At 31.8% G+C, this 12,734-nt stretch overlaps 1 long non-coding RNA gene across 1 annotated transcript in view; it reads left to right on the top strand.

Moving 5' to 3' along the window:
• LOC110256329 overlaps window positions 1-12,287 on the top strand; it is a 91,102-nt gene extending 78,815 nt beyond the window's left edge. Inside the window, exon 3 of the long non-coding RNA XR_002337744.1 lies at window positions 11,624-12,287. This is a non-coding gene — a long non-coding RNA (uncharacterized LOC110256329). The remainder of the gene's footprint in view (window positions 1-11,623) is intronic.

The following is a 12,734-nucleotide window of genomic DNA, read 5'->3' on the forward strand; positions in this document are numbered from 1 at the left end:
GCAAACCAAAAATTTATGCTTTATGTCCAACCTCTGGTTATATGAGCACACCATTGTGGTAAATATGAAGTGATTATAGACATCTTCAAGAAGAAGCTATAACTTTATACTTCCCTCTGCTGTATATTATCTTGTATTATGCAGTATTTTTATCAAAGACATATAATGGGACTCAAATAGTCTAGAACTGTTACCTTTCAATCCTTTCATCAGTTTCCCAATTCAATATCTCATAACTACTATAAACTCAAGAGTTCTCAAAAACTGGGAATCAGTCTGGTCACTTATTATGGATCTTGATAAGGTGAGAAAAAAGAATGTATACATGTATGTGTAACTGGGTACCACGCTGTACAGTAGAAAATTGACAGAACAATGTAAACCAGCTATAATGGAAAAAAATAAAAATCATAAAAAACCCAAAACAGAATCAGAATAATTTGGGCTTTCCTCTCATTTCCCTTTTTCTCCATGTACACATCTCTTATTGTATATAGGTAACTCCCTCAGTAAATGACATCACAATCTATCCTGTGTTTTATACCAGAAATGTGGGCACCATTTATAAAATCTTCCTTTTCCTTGTGTTGCCTGCATTCAATCAAATATCAAGTTTTATGGATTTATCTTTAAAAAGAATCCTATAAATGAGAAACTCTTAAGTCTAATCTCGGTACTCAGTGGTATGTGGAGGCCCCAGGACTAAAACCATGGAGCAAGAGCTACAGCGAAGGATAAACTTGGTGTCACTAAAAGTGATCCAGAGCATCATTTTCAAAAATTACTTACATGTCACATGAAAAGGTAAATCACTTCTCTATAACTTCTGTAATAGTAGAGGTTATTTACCTCCAAAAAGGAACTGTAAATATTATCAAGAAGAACTTTGTTGCACTAAGGTGATGCACATAAGTCATGATGAAGGTAGACAGGAATAAGGCATCTTTAGGAGTCTATTGTCAGTGCTGTTCAATAATATCTTTGGAAACTAACATCTTCTTGTCTAGGCACTGAATTAGGCTTTGGAGAACTAAACAACTCTGATAAATATTTCTTCCACTAAGATAAAGATATTTGAAATTAGTTTTGACAAGAAAAAAGTGTACTTTTTAAAGGTCAATATTTATGGAAGAAATAGGCTTCAGAAATTGTATAATGTCAGGAGAAACTCAAGATATTTTAGATGGTTGGATTTTACTCAGTTGTTTACTGGGCATGGCACTATGACAACTTATATAAAATTGCATTTTTTAGAAAACTTTGGTGTATATTTGTTTCTCTATAACACAGGTAAGAGGATCTTAGAGCTATCAGTGATACTGGTCATGAAGGTATTGTGAAATCTTTAGACATATCTGAATCTGCTAATTCATATAAACATTGCCTGACTTTCAAGTTTCATATTTGGAAACACTGGACAGACCATTGACTGAACTGTTAGATAACAGATCAATAAATTCCACATGAATATGATCCTGGAAAAAGTTGCACAGTGTGCCCAAAGGATGATGTGAATTCCTTTTAACCTGACTTCCATAGCTAAGAAATACAAACTTATTGAGAGAATCAAATTTTTGTCTGATATAATGGTTCTTCCAACTTATTATTCTCACAATTTTGTGGATAATTTTACAGGCTGATATCTTTTCTACTGAGGAATTATACACACTTCTTTTCAACTTTTAACTATTGGTTTGTGATTTTTAATGTTTTTTGAGGATTGAAAATAATACAAAGTTTTGAAAGAGAACTTATTGAGAAGATATTCAAAGGAATAAAAAATCTTTAAAAAAGACTTTCAAACAGATGGGCAGTGACCATTTTATTATACCTGAAAAATTATATTCCATCAATAATGTAATTTCTAAAACACATTGATAAGAGTTTATCTGTGCTTTACTCAGATCACTAAAATTTAATAAGCCAAATAAAATATAAAACTATTCCTCTGTATATATGTTATTATTATATTTATAATAGGAAATTTAAAAAACTAGAAATATTGACATATGGATATAATGCAGTATAAAGTATTGAAGATTCATAGATACTTTTAACTGATTATGAAATAAATCATTTGGTATAGGATTTAATATACTAATAATATTTAAATTTTGTAATAGAATTTTTATTTTACCACACAAGTATTATTTAGATGAAGCATTGAATATATAAATCAAATGGAGAGTTATAAAATTGATAAAAAGACAATATTTTATGAAAACATACCCACTGGGGTGCTGGTAATTATTTAAAAACAAGCACTCAGAAAAATAAAACATTTTTGAAAGTACTTTAGACTAACTCCATTAATTCACTATGTATAATTTATTTGTAGATTAGACATACCTAAAATGATAAATAAAACACGTTGTTTATCAAAGTTCAGTAAGGAAAACACAAATAACTCTAGGTATTTCAGGGAGAAATAGTGGAAATAAGTGCTTACAAAATTGTTGCAAGTGCTAGAGAAACAAAAGTCAAGAAAGGATATTAACCTCAAATCAGAAACTTCAGGAGACTACTGATGAACCCTTAGAAATTTATACATCAGAAGCCAGAGAATGGGAATGGAACAAGAAGAATCTGAGGAAGATGTGTTATCCAGGATAATTCTATAACCATTGTCTTCTAAATCTCACTAAATACCTATTAATAGTGGAATCTAAAGCAGAGCTCTACTGAGAATGGATTTCATTCTCACCTGAATGCGGTTGAGAAGAGTGGTAGGGTTGAGGATATATTCTACATGGCAGTGGGCCCTAACAGGTACAAAGTCACATCATTTTTAATTTCACTAAGATACTGCATAGCTTAAAAATATGCTACAGTATATTATATTTTGCTGAGCTAATTATTTCTTCAATTCTGAATTGCCATATAATAAAACTTTTTATGTTTAGAGTTACGATGTAGACTAACAACTCAAGTGAGTTAAAATAGCATGGAAAAAGTGTATGTTTTCTTAAAGTGTATAGCTTCTTAATACTGTAATTATAAATTCATAATACCATGAACCAGGGGCTTGAATTAGGATCCATGTGTAAGAAAATATAATACATTAAGTTGCGATCTAGAAGCAAAATTGCATCCTTCCGTTTTCAGCTTTACTGGGGTATAATTGACAAATCAAGTTACAGTATATTTAAAGTGTACAACCTGATGATTTGAGATACTACACATTGTGAAATAATTCTCATCATTGAGTCAACTAACATACCTAGCTCCTCAATTTTTACCTTTTTGTGTTTGAGTATAATTAAGTTCTACTCTCTTTGCAAATTTCAGGTATATAATACATTGCTGTCAATGATACTCACTCTGTTACAATCAGACACACAGACCGTATTCATTTTATAACTGAAAGTCTGTACCTTTTAACTAACCTCTCCCTTTTTCCCCAGACCCTAGTTCCTGGCAGCCACCATTCTACTTTCTGCTTCTATGAGTGTGTCTTTTTTTTTTTTTTTGAAAGATTCCGGATACATGAGATACCACACATTTTTTTTCCTTCTCTGTCTGGCTTATATCATTTAGCCTAATACCCTCCAGGTTTGCCCATGTCATAGATGGCAGGATTTTCTTATTTTTAAGGCTAATATTCTGTGTATATATGTACCACATTTTATTAACCCATTCATCTGTTGATGAATACTTCATTTGTTTCCTTGAGTATTGGAGAAATGCTCCAGTGAACATGGGAATACAGCTATGCCTTTGAATATTTAGGATATTTGTTTCTTTTGGATGAATACACAGAATTGGAGTTTCTGCACAATATTCTGAACAATAGAATGTATGGAAGTTCTACTTTAAATTTATTGATGAATCTCTATAATTTTTCTATGGTAACTGCTAATTTATAGTCCAATCAACAGTGTGCAAGGGGTTCATTTTCTCTACATCTTCCCCAACAAATTACTTTTTCACATTTTGGTAGTAGATATCTTAACAGGTATGAGGTGATATTGCATTGTGGTTTTGATTTGCATTTCCCTGATCATTAACAATGTTGAGCAACTTTTAATATTACCCATTGGCCATTTGTACGTCTTTGAAAAAAAATATTTAGGCTCTTTGCCAATTTTTAAATTAGATTATTTGTGTTTTTCTATTCAGCATATGAGTTCCTTTTATTTTTTGGGTATTAACCTCTTATGAGATGTGCTTTGCAAATACTTTCTCCCATTCCATAAATTTCTTTTTAGTTTTGTTGATGGTTTTCTTAGCTATACAGAAGCTTTTTAGATTGTTGTTCTCCCACTCATTCATTTTTACTTTTGTGGCCTTTGCTTTTGGTGTCAAATCAAAAAATCATTGCCAAGATCAAAGTCAAGGAGTTTACTTCCTGTATATTCTTCTAGTATATTTTTATGGTTTACAAGACTTATTTTGAGTTGATATTTTTGTATAGTGTAAGTTAGGAGTCCAATTTCATTATTTTACATGTGGATATATAGTTTTTGCAACACCATTTATTGAAAAGAAACAGATCATTGAAGTTAGCTATCTGCAGTCAATTTAAATATGTATTTCTGGCCATCTATCACTTCAAACATAGTAGGCACTAAAATGGACTACTAAATTTTCTGCTCACTAGGATTCTCTTTCACTACTGTCCTTCTTGGTCACCCTAAGAGAGTACGTTGTGCTGCATCTAACCTTTTTCAGATAGCACTGGCGTCTTATGTATACTCATCTGTAAACCACCCTCAAGATTTTCCATACTCGGTCAAAAGAGTACCCCCATAGTACCTGAGTATGAAATGAGAAGAAAGGGTTAAGATTGAAGGAGTCTAGTGACAAGCTCATGCAACTTACTCTTATCTTCCAGAGCAATACATGCTCAATCTCTTATACATAAAATTCCCATTGATATAGGTGATTGATTCAACATCAGATTCATCATGGGCCCCTCAGGCTATGTAGTCACCTTATGTATGCCCTGACTCCTCAGCAGGATGTTCAAAGGAAGAATATTGTTGGTATTGTTGGATTTTATGGGGGTTTATTAATCTAAAGTACTGGCCATGTTTTATCAAAGTGATGGAAATGGTGAATTTTTGTTGATAGTTTATAATATATTATAGACATACAATGACTTTTGAATAAATTTTTTATTGCATGATTCTAGCATATAAGCATTACTTTTATTCATTTTGAAAAGATAAAAATATTATAATATACTTTTGAGAAACCCATTTATGAGAGCTTAAATTTTAAATAAAAATTACACCCCCTTCAATGTTAGATAACCATAGAATAAGTATTATGCAACATACTCTACTTTTATTAAGTCAGTCTGGAGACCCTCAACTTTCTAAAGTTGCCAATAATTTTAAAACAAATTCAACAGTAAAATTAATGAATGTATAAATATATTTTGTTTTCATTTAATGAACTTGTTATTAACATACTGATTTTTCCATAGAATAAAACTACTCTAGTCTGCAATAATCAGCAATTATTTATACTCTAAATAGCTTTAAAACATGCATATCATGGTCTTTTTTAGTTATCCATTGTGATACAATGAAGAATAATATTACCTAAATAGTTTCACTTGTATCATTACATAGATTGAAATTTTAAATATTTGAAAGAATATATATTCAACTTAACCATGAACTTTTTCACAGATTTTATTTATTTCAAGTAGAAAAAAAATTTAAAGAACAGCCTGATACAAATAGTAAGATTGGAGCCTTTAGCATAATAAATAAATTGGGCATAAAAAGATCACTTAATGAAAATGCAAATATTTAAAAAGTAATGTGATTAACAGGGAGCATTCGGTGCCTCAATACAAAATGACTATGCCTTAAATTCCAAAGTCTTATGGAGTTTACCCCACAGTGGACTACTAGGGCCAGCTTAAGTGTCTAATTTTACTTTACTGGGGGAAGTAGATGCATTATCACTCTAGACTTGATCCCTCAGTTTTGATTCAAGGCTCTATTTTCTATTGAAAGTATAGTTTGTCAACTTCAAGAAGAAGCATTTATGTTGACTCTCTTTTCTTTGTCAGAAATATTTGAATAACATTTTATACCTAGCAGGGGAAATTTTGCTAGGTGTACTATGTGTTGAACTGAACATTGCTTTTAGAAGTGAAAAGGACAGTTGTGCCAACAATTAGGCTATGTGGGCCAAATATTACCAGTAAAGATCAACAACCCAACTTCAGGATCTCAAGATGCGTGAATGAGTAACCAGTACAAGTGGGAAGTATGAATGTATATGCTAAAAGGAATATTTATTTCCCTATTGCTGTAGATTTTGTGTTATAAACATTGTAGACAGTCTAATTTATATCCAGCTCTCACAAATGTTATAATCCTCTAGTCTATATCAGAACTAGTATAGCTCAGAAATATACCTCCTAGCCCCATCCTAATTTCTTAGGTATTTATGATATCATGTTATTTTCTGGAATGAGACCACATAGACTTGTATCTGTAATTGTATGATTGCTACTAGTATAAAGAAGGCTTATAGATAAGTTGCTTCCCAAAAACCCCGAAGAAATAAAATATTTTGAAAATCGTCATGTGTCCTGTACTTTCCAGAGACTAATGTGCACTCTTCCTACTGAGTATTAGCGAAAGAAAGCCTCATCTGTGATACCTGCCACTCTCACTGCAAATGCAAGCAGTTAGATTGCTGTCTTACTAGAACCTGTAATCAGGAAAGCACACAATTATAACTTATTTGAAGCTTCAATGCATTACAGTTGGATGGCTAGGAAATCTACGTTCTTCAAAAATTTAAATTTTATTTTTTAAAGCTCACCTGAGAACAGATCTGCTTCTAATTCTCCAAGATTTTAAAAATATATGATACAGATGTAAATCCTATAAAATTGGATTGTGACGATCATTGTACAACTATTAAATGTAATAAATTCATTGAGTTATAAAAAAGAAAATATATATATGAGATACATATTAGAGTCTACACTCTGGTTTTATAAGCATCATAATTATATTTTTATTCTTAGACCCAGAATCCCTACTCTGAAAAATAACTGAAGGAAATAAATCAGTATAAACATAAAGAACACAAGATATTGAAATAGGGTAGTTCTATAATAACAGAAAACTACACAAAATCTAAATATGTGACACAGGTAAATGCATCTATTATTATGGTATGTTATCTCAGTGATAAAGGCTCAGCAATAAATTATTATGGTGAGAAGTTCCTACTGCCTTCTGAAAATGTTAAAAATGGTTTTTGCAGTTCTAAATGGGCAGTATCAGACTCATCTTTTTCTCCAGATGTATTATCTTACAAAGGTATACAGACAAATTTTTTTGTATTATACAGCTGTGCACATGAGTGTACTAGTTTTGAAGGATTCTGTGTAAGTTTTGTCATATCTTTTTTCATAATGGAATATATTATTATTAGTATAAAATATATTTTCACAGTGTTTATTAAAGAAACCAGGTAGACACATTGGTATTATAATTTACCAACTAATTATGATCAAGTTACAGTTGATGGTAAATTACTTAGGTTTCAAGTACTCAGGTTGACTAAAAAGCAGCATGTGTAATATCTCCTTCATAATAAAAAGGCCAGCATTGACCAGGAAACTAAAATTAGTTCTGTGGACTTCAGGCATATTCCTTCTCTCTCCTGCCCCTCAAATTTCTCAAAGGTAAAATAAGTTCCCACTGCCTTCTAGTATTATATAATACGTATATTCGAACATATGTGGTTATATGTGTATGTATGAGTATTTAGGATTTTGATATTTAATCCTTGTTTCACAGACACTTTGCTAGGTATATAAATATATTTATATATTAAACTTCTAAAGAATATTATAAAGTTGCATTTAAAGCATTTCTAGGTTAAGTTTCTTTTGATGTGCTGCAGGTAGTTTCAGAAAGCAAATGTTTCTGTAATGTGGAAGAAGCAGTTTATTCACTAAAATCCAGTTGTCCACCAGCTTCGTACCAGTCACTTTGCTAATCAGGGGACACAAAGATTAGTAAGATAGGATCTCTGTCCTTGAGAAGTTTACTTTGTGGTGAAGGAAGACAAATAAAAAAAGAAGTCCCTTGTCTGTGAAGTGCAGATCCATGAAAGAGGCATAAACAGGGTACTGTGGAAGAGTTTAGGACATGAACTGGGCCTTAAGGGAAATGTAATTTCAAATTAGAACATGGAAAATAAAACACTCGGGAATTAAAAATCACTCAAAATAATTTGTTTTACCCTTCATGATTTTTGGCAAAATATGCACTCCTTTAATCAATGAAAATTTGTGCCACATGAAAACTTTAACATTGTCGAAAGACAATATCAAAGCTTGCTTCGAAGAATATATTTAGCAAGAAAATTAAATGGGAAGTCATTACAACTGAGGAGGCAAGAAAAGAAAGCTACATTGAGCCCTGAATTTTAAAAACATTTTCAAAATAAGATAAAGAGGACTACTGAGAGTTTCTTATTTAATTTCAATGAAACAATGAGCTTTGGGGAGTACAAGGTCGTTAACTGTTATTTCACCTCTCCCTAGTTCAGACGATGCACATATAGACATACATAGATGTATACTTAAAAATCATTAAATAAGCTTCAAGAAATACACCAGACAGTTGTCTGCTGTTATGGAGAGAGTGACTGATTCCTAAGTCCAGATAATGGGGTTCTGAGAAGTAAACTCGGGCAGGTTCTGTTTCTATGTTCAAATACCTTCATGTCACAAGGAAGAAATTGACTTGGTGATCTCCAAGGTCCACTTTAATTAAATCCTTTGAGTAGCCCAATTCAATACTTAATGTTTTTAAAATATAGAGAAGAAAAAAGATGGCAGGCAATCATTGCTATTTCAGTTGTCAAATTTTCAAAAAAAAACAGATTAGTATAAATGGAATCAGAAATATTATTATTATTGTCTATTTAAGGCTGAACCCAAGTCATATGGAATTTCCCAGACTAGGGATCCAATCAGAGCTATAGCTGCCAGTGTGTACCACCACATAGCAAAGATAGATCAAAGCCACATCTCTGACCTATACGACAATTAATGGCAATACTGGATCCTCAACCCACTGAGCGAGGCCAGGGATTGAGCCTGCGTCCTCATGGATACTAGTTGGTTTTGTTATCACTGAGCTATGATAGGAACTCCCAAGGAAACGTTATCTTGAGGATGAGAATTGAGATATTTTTATGTAAAGAAGCTTGAAAAACATGCATGCATTATAAAATATCCACATAGTGTTTGGTGTATAATCCATTCATTTGTAATTCTGTTAGGGCCCAGTCATCAGCACTCTTCTTTTAATCTCTTCTAGGTTTATATTTAATCTTTGCTAGAGAGTTTATATTCTTGTAATAGGTTACTCCATACTAATTTAATTATTGGCAAGGTTTAACTTTGTGTTTTCCTAGTTCAAACTTCTAAAAAAGGAATCCTTTTTCTTTGTTGCTAATCAGCAAAATGTTTTAAAAATAAACTTATTTCTGAAGAATGGTTCAACTTTTGTTGCTCTGACTTTTGCTCAGCTTTATGTACTTAGTTTTTATGGTGTGGATGGTTTGGTTGACTCCTAGATTTTTGCAAGGAAGAGTAACCTCAAGACTGATTCTGAGCACAAAAAACATTTTTTATTTTACAGAATTTATAAAAGTGATTCTAATTCTTGCTTACACTTCTAAATAGCTTTCTGATTGCAGCCTCCCAGCATTTCACAATTTAACAAGTATATTGTCTAATTCCGGAGGAGCAGTGGACCACACAAGGGCACATTGTCAATATATACCTCATATATACCTCCAAGCTATTCCTAGGAACCAGAAGGAATGTGTTTGCTATCTTTATTTATTCCAGTCCACTTTCATCAGTCCCTTTAAAAATTAATTTTTCTATAAGCTAGTCAAATTAAAAGTACCTATGTCCTTTGAGAGTGTAGTACAATCCTTTAAAATTCCAAGACTTTGTATGTTTTGGATAACAGTCTTTTATCAAATATGTATTTTATAATTATTTTCTCCCCTTTTGTGGCTTATCTATTCATTCTCTTGACATTGTCTTTTGCAGAGCAATTTTTTTATTTTAATGAAATCCTGCTTATCAATAATTATTCTCATGGGTCATGCCTTTATTATTGTGTCTAAAAAGGCATCACCATACCAAAGGTCACTTAGATTTTCTCTCAGGTTATCTTCTAGGAGTTTTATAGTTTACATTTTACATTTAGGCCTGTGATCCATTTTGAGTTGATATTTAGTGTACGTTCTGTGTTGAGATTTTTTTTTATTTTTTTGAATATGGATGTCCAGCTCCAGCACCATTTGTTGAAAGACTATCTTTGTTCTATTGCATTTTCTTGTTGCTGTGTCAAATATCAATTAGCTATTTATGAGGGTCTGTTTCTGGGCTCTCTAGTCTGTTCCACTGATCTATTTTACTATTATTTTGCTGACATAACAGTGTCTTGATTACTGTAACTTTATAGTTAGTCTACAAGGTGGGTAGCAATTGTCCTCCAACTTTGTTCTTCAACATATTGGCTCTTCTGGGTTATTTGTATATAAACTTCAGAATCAGTGAAGATATCCATAAAATAACTTGCTGGGATTTTGACTGGAATTGGATTTGAAGGGATGAAGGGAATTGTCTTGGACAGAGGAGCCCTTTCTTTTTAGATGGATTCATCATCTATGAGACATTCACTGATGAATAGGCTATCACCTAAAGCCTTCATCTGGATGCTTAATGAAATGTAGTCAGTTTGTAGAAATTCATCAAGCTGGATATTTAGAATTTTCACATGCTTTATCAATGCATGTTTCAATAAGATTTTGCTTATCCCATTCTTACACTATTGAGTTTAGCTGATTGATTAAACCAAAGTTAATTTTTCCCTCAACAATTTTCAGATTGTTGAGGGTTTGTAAGGAATAATATATCAGATAGAAAAATTTAAAAAGTTAACTTTTACTTTACTTACCATGTGTAGTGAAATGTTTAGATTTATAGTCATATTTTGACATATTCATATGTAATGAGGTATAAATAAAGAACTTTATATTAAGTTCGAATTTATTCGAATCCAGCTTTGTCAGTCAAAATCAAGTGACTTGAGGTAAACTGTCAGAATTATATATTGTCATCATTAAAAAAAAGTAATCTGTACCCTCTGTAGATATATTTGAGATATTATTGAAACAATATAACTAAAAGACTGTATACATGATAGTTACTCAATAAATACCTTTGCTAATTTTTACAATTTTGACTGATTTACTTACAAAAACAATTTTTTAGAGCAGTTTTAGCTTTAGCAAATTGAGGGGAAGATAGAGTTTTTTTGTTGTTTAAAGGATTTAAAGTTGCTAATATTTCTATTAAAATTCTGTTCTTAAATTTTTGTCTCTATGATTTGGATGGAAACATTATCAAATTTGTTAAACCATTAAAATCACCCATTGCATAGTGTAAAAAAGGAAAGTTTTCTTTAATTGTGTAGGCTACTAAGGCACTGTTAATCAGCAGGTTTGCCTAGATATCTCTGCCAGAAGTAGCAGTTGTGGTATAACAACTGTGTCACTTTCTTAACGGCTTTCTTATACAGTAATTCCTGTATTTTCTTGTTGACAGGTTTAGAGCACTTTGTGAAAGCAATAATTGTACTGGGACTACAGCTGGCAGACTTCCATGGTAGAAAAGTAGAATGAGGTTGCTACAATACTTTTCAATGTTCAAAGGCAAATGAAGCAGCCTATGTAGTTTCATTAAGAAATTACACTGTCTCTAACACTGGAACTAATTAGAATTGGTTTGAATAGTGATTGTTGTTCAGTAACTTTCCTAATTTAAGTTGGAGAGACATCACGGAAATATTTTTTTGTTTTTTTTTTCGGATTGCCAGTACCAGAGGGAGGGATGCTGTGAACACACCAAATAAAGGAGACATGTAATGAATCATGAGTGTGCATTTAATTCATTGATATTTTTTAATAAAACAAGGCAAATACTTCTAATCCCTTTAGAAAGACCTAAAGGAAAGGTAGACTTGATTTGCATTCTGTTTCTCTATTTCTTACATCTTTCATATTTGTCTTTATTGTTAAATATATATCATGTGCACAGAGGTGCAATAACTTTCTCCACAAATTTGGCTGACCATGTTTTATGATGGAATAACTCCTTATTCTTTAAAAAATTGTTTTCTCACCTTTTCAGCAATGACTCATCATTTTCTCATTTGGGGAAATATGATACTTTGTAATTCATTATTTCACTGAAACACCTACTCTCTTAAGACAGGAAAGCTTTGGTTAGATGTACTCAAGTATAAAATGTTTGAAATTATTTTATTTTCTAAGAGTATCAATATAGAGAAAGTTTCTGTACCCTTTTGAATTCGGGTGAAAGTGCAGAAATGATAAATTCGGCACAGCAAAATTGCCTATTTTCATAGGCCAGCTAGAAAATATTATCAATTTCTAAAAAAAATGACATGTCACAAAATATTCAGTTTTAAACTGCAATAGATATCATTTAATAAGACTATACTATAAATGTGTTGACATGTTAGTTACAATTTAATTTAATTTTTTTTCATTCAATGCACATTTATTAGAGCTTTCTCCAAGCCAGTTCCCCAGGTACTGAAGTGAGTAAGATATTCCTCATCTTTGAAGAAAGAGGGAATTCTCCAGCTGATGGGCCAACAGTCTTAACCTCCATCACTCTAACTAGGAAAAAC

The sequence above is a fragment of the Sus scrofa genome, chromosome 13 (assembly GCF_000003025.6).
Source record: "Sus scrofa isolate TJ Tabasco breed Duroc chromosome 13, Sscrofa11.1, whole genome shotgun sequence".
NCBI lineage: Eukaryota > Metazoa > Chordata > Mammalia > Artiodactyla > Suidae > Sus > Sus scrofa.